The sequence below is a fragment of the Mesoplodon bidens genome, assembly GCF_964165515.1.
Source record: "Mesoplodon bidens genome assembly, chromosome: 10".
Classification (NCBI taxonomy): Eukaryota; Metazoa; Chordata; class Mammalia; order Artiodactyla; family Ziphiidae; genus Mesoplodon; species Mesoplodon bidens.
Genome location: NC_138172.1, coordinates 8,996,134 through 9,003,656, shown reverse-complemented (window position 1 = coordinate 9,003,656; position 7,523 = coordinate 8,996,134). Strand labels below are relative to the sequence as shown.

The window sequence follows — 7,523 nt, the reverse complement described above, 5'->3', positions numbered from 1 at the left end:
ACGTAGGGTGAACCACCGCATCACCTCCTGCATGATTTCACATTTCACATCCTGTTCTGGAAACTCTGAAATCCTGTGACACATCAGATAATTGGAACATGGGTCAAGTAAGTGCCAAGAGGTTGCTCCAATCAGCAATCCCGTAACAAGATAGGCAGTCAGGTGAAATTATCAAAAGCACAGATGGCACTCAATTGTGTTTATCGTGGGAGAAGTCCTTCTCAAAACACAGAGGCTGAGTTCTCCTTTGTGCTGCCCCCTTGGTGGAAGTGTTTTATGCTTAATCAACCTCACTTTGCCCACATGCCTGAGAAATGCAATTCCCTTTTCAAAAGGGAAAATTGGCCCCTGACTGATTTCCATTATATTTTTACATACTTACCCTTGCTGTGCATGCATCAGCTGGGTCTCTGCAATGACAAGTGATGGATGAGGCTCTCCAGGGTAGACAGGAGATGGATTCCTATAGGACAAGCTTCTTCTCTCATCTAGCTGCTCGGAATGTATACCATCTCACACCTGGTGGTCACAGAAACACAACACAGAGATCCTGAGACACAACAAAATGCTTTCAGAAAGAGAACTGCAAAATGCAGAGTACAGTAAAAGGGGTCGGAGTATTGCATTATAGTCCCAGCTCTGCTACTAGCTGAAGAGGCAACCTTGGGTAAATCACATTAACACTTTGGTAAAATGGGATCCTTTCTGTCTCACCTATCACAGGGAACAAGCAAATGGTGAAAATGATACTAGGAATGCAGCTTCTTTGATAAATATTATCATACACAGTCCTTGAGGGATAAAAACTCAAGATGCTCCCTAGGGCGCCCCCAGTGGGCCCACAGTAGTAGAGCTTTGAGGTCACACACAGGAAGGGTGTTGGAAGCGACCAGCAGCTGGGCTTAAATCTCCCCTCCAACTCTGGCTGGATGTGTGACCTCAGGCAAGTTCCTGTAACTCGGCTTTAAAGTGCTTTCCCTTACCTACAAAATAATGAACTCACAAAAGTTACCGTCAGGTGAGTTCCACAGATGACAGCATCAACACAGCTAGGTGGGTTCTGGTTCTGGACATTCTGTTAATTCTGGACATGCTGATTCCATGTGATACAGTGTTTGTGTAAAAGTTTCAAAAGAAGTCAACTTGCGGAATGTTAACACGATAAAGCAGAAAGGAGGCAAAGTTCCTTTCTGCACCCCTGGGCCAGCATTCACTGCCAGACCCGCCTTCCTCCTCCTACCATCCCTTCAGTGAGCTCGAAGTGCCGTGCGTTTATACAGCAGCATCTTCCCTCACAATGCCCAACAGAAGTATAAACCTTAGATGCAGGATGCTGTCTTCCAGCATGTGCATCTCATGGGGCCAAGAAGAGGACACCAGGAAATCAAGGGGGAAAATTCTGCTGTGTACATAAATACGCTCAAGATGAAAGAAGTCAACGATGAGGAAGCAAGAGAAATAGCCAGCTGGAGTAGTGATCACTGCGGCTGTCTTAGAAATAATCACAGCTGGGACTTCCCTGGTGGCCCAGTGGTTAAGAACCTGCCTGCCAATGCAGGGGACACAGGTTCAAGCCCTGGTCCGGAAGATCCCACATGCCGCAGGGCAACTAAGCCCGTGCGCCACAACTACTGAGCCCACGTGCCACAACTACTGAAGCCCACGGGCTCTAGGGCCCGCGTGCCTCAACTAGTGAACCCATGTGCTGCAACTAGTGAGCCCACATGCTACGACTACTGAAGCCTGTGTGCCTAGAGCCCGTTCTCTGCAACGAGAAGCCACTGCAATGAGAAGCCTGCACACCGCAACGGAGAGCAGCTCCCGCTCGCCGCAACTAGAGAAAGCCCAGGCACAGCAATGAAGACCCAATGCAGCCAAAAATAAATAAAATTAAATTAAATAAACACTGGGACACGGGGGCTGATTCTCAAGCAAGTGAATCAAGACCCAACGCAGCCAAAAAAACAAAGTCACAGCTACGTTTATTGGATCTGTATTGTTCAACATACTTTAATATCTATAATCTCATTCAGCCCTCATAAAGCTCCTTCAGGGTGAATATTATTGTTTCCCCTTTACAGAGGAGAAAAAGGCTCAAAGTGATGCCTCCTGGCTGAAGTCACACAGAAGTAAGTTATGGATGGAGAATGAGTCTGTGATAGGCTGTACCTTAGACTCCCCTCTCCCACTCTCAGTATTTTAGAAGTTCACTTGCGGGGGTCACAAAAATACAACCCACCCCAAAGTGGCCAGAGCAGCCATCTACATTGTGTACTGATGTTTTCCTGCCTTCACTGACCCACTGGAAGCTTCAGTTCCCGAAATCTCTAGATAGAGTGATTCCAAGGGCTCTCTGGGCCAAAAAGGGAGAAAGAAATAATAAGTAGAAAAGATCTCAATGACACACGAAAAAACTGATGGTAGAAAAGAGCACTAAAAACGGGAACCAAAATTTCCTAGAAAATGGGTTAAGAAAAGGTTTGGGACTTTATTTTGAAACAATAAAACTAAAATATATTAAAATAAGTTAATTTTATATTTAATAGAAGCATAGACTATACTGCAATTATTTGACGATTATTAAAATTAACAAAGAATTTTTGAGATCACTTTCCAAAGAAATTACATAATGGTATGATATGATACCCTTCAATGCACAGCTATAAAGAGACTCATTTTTGCCAAAAAAAAAAAAAAAAGTTGAAGTTTCATCAGTGTCCCAAAGGCCTCCCTGCATCTTCTGATATTCACATACATCAAATTATTCTCTTTTGAAGCCTATCGTGTCATCATCCTTGTCGACGGTGCTTAGTAACTGGTCTAACTCTGCCAGATCCTCGTTTGTCAATTATTTTGCAGGTGATTAGAGAAATTCTCCATCATCCCTTTCAACTTTACAAAATCCTACATCTTTTTCCAAGATTCACAGTTTCCTTTTGCCATCAGGTCGCAAGACACTTGTGCTGTGTTGTCAGAGAAGGTGCTGATGTGGACAGAGACAGAGTGTGTTACGCGAAGATGGAAACTAATTTTAATGACTGGACAGTTTACTGGCACGTGCCGTCATGCCACAACGCCTTTCATCTTGCTCTGTATTATCTTGAATGATAATTCATGCTGGGATAAGAGGACTCTCTGTAGTAGAAAGAAGAGTAACTCCTAAGTCCCCGATAGCTCTTCACAGAGGGCACGCTAGCCTCACATCCATCACCTGGTGTGATCCTAACAGCATCCCACAGAGAGACGTGGGGCAAGGATTTCAGAGCTGAGGAAACTGAGACTCAACAAGGTGGACATTTTTTTCGACTTCTTTTCTAACTCAGTGTCTTCACAGCAGTAACTTTCATTCATTGCTCTCTTATTTGATATTGAGTAGTACGCTAAGTACATATATCACAACCTGTTTATTCCTGATAACTGGACTACCGGGCGATTATAACTAAGCACTCTTCACTGCACTTTTTCAAGAACAAAACTGAAGGTAATTAAAGTGAAGGAACTTGCTGTGTTAAGTCATTTATTGCCACAATAATGCTGCATAACAAACTACCCCAAAATCCCAATGGCTTCCAACGGCCAACATTTATTTCTCACTCAAAGGATCCGTTGGAGGGCTGAGTGGACTCTGGTTCAGACTGTGGGTCACGTTCCGGTCTGCTCCCAACCTGCAGGTGCAGTACTCACCTGGGCAAGATCTCCTCGTGACTAATGGCAATAGTGCCCGAGGCTACGCTCATGTCAGATCCACTAAGCTGTCACTGTCCAAAATGAGTCACTGGATAAACACAGCATCAATGGGATAAAGATGTAGAATCTGTCTACTCTGCTGGGAGGCACTGAAAAGTTACGTGACTCAAAGTAGGGATGGAAATTTTTATAACAGGCGTAGGAAGCCAGCGAAGGTGACAGTTAAGAACCTTCAGCAATAGCCCTATCTGCTCCACTGGCTCAAATGCCCACAGCCAAGTGCTGGCTCCAGAGACCATGCTGTTAACGACCCCACTGTACTTCCGTGAAACTGCCCCCAATACTCAAATGTGAGTTCTCACGTTCATGTTGATGTTATGTCACTCCTTCCTCTGACCAAAGTTGCTTGGCACCTGCTGGCTGAACCCTCTTGATCCTGTTCTATATGACTGGCTTCACATAGTTCTGGGACCAACCAAAACCTGGATGATTACTTTCTATATCCTTAAGCCAGCAGCTAAGCAAGAAGAAACGACTTCCTCCTGGCCCTGCTCTGACCTTATAAAAAGTACATTTGAATAGCCATTTTCAGTTCACAAAACATTTTTTATACATCTTTTCTCAAAAGAACCCTCTCACCCAAATTCCATGGAGTAGACATTATTAAAGCTATTTTACAGATTTAGAAGTTGAGGCTCAGCAAGATGAAATGACTCGCTAAATACACAGCTCACGAGCTTCATAGTTCTGATGTGACCTGCAACCTTTTGTCTGATGTACTTCTACTGTTCACCGAGCATTTCCGCTGGGCCAGGCAACTTGCAGGGACTGCTACAGATGAAATTTTATTTAATTTTCACATCAGTGCAGTGGGGGACATGTTCTTATCCCTTTTTTTTTTTTGCGGTACGTGGACCTCTCACTGTTGTGGCCTCTCCCGTTGTGGAGCACGGGCTCCGGACGCGCAGGCTCAGCGGCCATGGCTCACGGGCCCAGCCGCTCCGCGGCATGTGGGATCTTCCCGGACCAGGGCACGAACTCGTGCCCCCTGCATCGGCAGGCGGACTCTCAACCACTGCACCACCAGGGAAGCCCTCTTATCCCGTTTTGTACATGAGACGTTAAAACAACTTTCCCAGCTTGTAAGCTCAGAGGTGGCAGAGCCAGAGTCCAACCCAGCTCTGTGTCGCTGCAATGCCTACGCCCCTAAACCCTGCACCAGCCTGTTTCTTTTCTTTTATCCTTGTCCACCACCTCAGTAGTCAGTTGTCAAGAGCTGGACGATCTCTGGCCTTGAACCCTGTGATGCAGCCCAACCATGGTTCCTCTTCTCCCGGCTCTGGCCTTGGCTCCACGCCTGAATCTCACTTTTGCTTTCTCTTCTGGGATCCTGGTACCCCACCCTGTCATCGTATCCATCTGGGAATAGTTGTTTTCTGACCCTCAGGCCCACCGGCAAAGTCCCAGTGTCTGTTACCTCTCATCCCGCCACACAGAAATCCCCCTTCTTCTCTGCTGTCCCTTGCCAAGGCTGCCGCTTTTGCATAATGTCCTATTTTCAGGCAATTCTGCATTTACAACTCCTTTTTTTCAGTTTGGATTGAAGCTGTTCCAATTTCAACTTTGGCAAAACAGCTTGTCAATATCTACAAGCATAAATCTATCACTGAAGCATTTATCTGCAATATGTCTCACATATTTAAATTAACATATTGTAAAATGTACAGTTTTGAGGTGTACAGTTCTATGAGTTTTAACACATATATAGATTTGTGTAACTATTAGTATAATCACTGCACAGAATCATCCCATCACCCCGCCCAAAACTTCCTCCTGCCATCCCTGTGTAGTCACACCCTCCTCCACCCCTAATAACTGATAACCACTGATCAGTTCCCCATCACTACAGTTGTGTGCTTTCAAGATTGTCGTATAGGGGGCTTCCCTGGTGGCGCAGTGGTTGAGAGTCCGCCTGCCAATGCAGGGGACACGGGTTCGAGCCCTGGTCTGGGAAGATCCCACATGCTGCGGAGCAACTGGGCCCATGAGCCACAACTACTGAGCCTGCGCATCTGCAGCCTGTGCTCCACAACGAGAGGCCGCGACAGTGAGAGGCCCACGTACAGCGATGAAGAGTGACCCCCACTCGCCGCAACTAGAGAAAGCCCTCGCACAGAAACAAAGACCCAACACAGCCAAAAAATAAATAAATTTTAAAAATTTAAAAAAAGAATGTCATATAAATGGAATCATACAGTATGTAACCTTTTGAGAATGGCTTCTTTCACTCAGCACAATGCCTTTGAGATGCATCCAAGTTGCTATAGCATCAATAGTTGACTCCCTCTTATGGCTGAGTGGTACTCCATTGCATGGATGTACCAGAGTCTGTTTATCCATTCACCTGTTGAAGGATATTTGGCTTCTTTCCAGTTTAGAATTATTCTGAATAGAGCTGCTATAAACATTCACACACAGATTGTTGTATGAACATAAGCTTTTCTTACTCTAGGATAAATATCCAAGAGTGGATTGCTGGGTGATATAAGCATATGCTTAACTTTATAAGAAAGCCACACTATTCTCCAGCGTTGTAGCCAGTTTCGATATTTACCAGCATGCCATTTCATAGAGTACGCAGATTCTATCACAGTCCTCATGAGGGCTGTTTGCTCCTCCAATTCCACTCTTGGCCCTTCTCTACTCTTCTCCAGGCTTCAGAAGACTGACATGCATGGGCTATATCAGCAGGTTCCCTTGTCCTCTTGCTTCCAGTTGGGTTTGGCTTGTGGGAGGGACTGTGAAGAGAAAAAGGACGTCTGAGGATTGACTTGCTGCCCCCTCCCTGCTGGCTGCACAGTGGCCGCATCCCCCAGCACGTCAACTCCTTGTGTCCAGCCACGTGCCTTCACTCTCCTCACTCCCGAAGGGCTGCTCTTGGTCCCCATGGGTCACTGCACTGTCTCCATTTAGTCATACATTTGGTATCTTACTTAAAATCTTTCCAAAATCACTATGAGAGAAGAAGACAGATGAAGAAACTGAGGCACGAGGATAACTTGTCCCAGGTCACATAGCAGGGAAATAGCAAAGCCAAGACTAGAACCCAAGTCTTCTGACTCTTAAGCCCACACTCTTCCCAGTTAAGTCTGATTTCACCCCATTTGTCTCAATGCTCTTATTACATAGTTCTATAAGTAATTCATTGCACATGCTGGAAAACTTAAATTATGACCCAGTTCTTCTGAGTAGGTTGTCTGGATTAGCATAGTTTCCCTTATTCCTGCTTATTTGATTTTGTTCCTTAATTCTTTTTTTTTTTTTTTTTCGGTACACAGGCCTCTCACTGTCGCGGCCTCTCATTGCGGAGCACAGGCTCCGGACGCGCAGGCTCAGTGGCCATGGCTCCGGGCCCAGCCGCTCCGTGGCATGTGGGATCCTCCCACATGAATATCCTCCCACGAATCCGCAACCCCCGCATCGGCAGGCGGACTCTCAAGCACTGCAGCACCAGGGAAGCCCTGTTTCTTAATTCTTAATAGTCATGACATCTTTCATATCAATTCTAAGTTTCATAAAGATGATCAACATTCCTAAATAAAACATGGAAAGGCTAAAAACACATTTTTATTCTTAAGTGAACACTGCATAATGCTAATAAGCTCTGTATTCATTATTTGAATGAAGTATTGATTAATTCATAATTTCTTTTAAACTTTAAATATTTTAAAATAATCTTCTACTGACATAATTACCATTGGTGAAACTCAAAGCAACTGATTTTGTTTAAAACAACAACAACAACCAACGCCTATATTGGGCTAGCCTTTCCACCT

The 7,523-nt window shown here is 45.0% G+C and overlaps 1 long non-coding RNA gene across 1 annotated transcript in view; it reads right to left on the bottom strand.

The window, feature by feature from the left end:
- Positions 1-388: 388 nt before the first annotated feature.
- Positions 389-7,523, bottom strand: part of LOC308623785 — an 80,244-nt gene continuing 73,109 nt past the window's right edge. The window contains exons 2-3 of the long non-coding RNA XR_014016883.1: positions 6,302-6,485; positions 389-519 (exon numbers count right to left, since the gene is read on the bottom strand). This is a non-coding gene — a long non-coding RNA (uncharacterized lncRNA). The remainder of the gene's footprint in view (positions 520-6,301; positions 6,486-7,523) is intronic.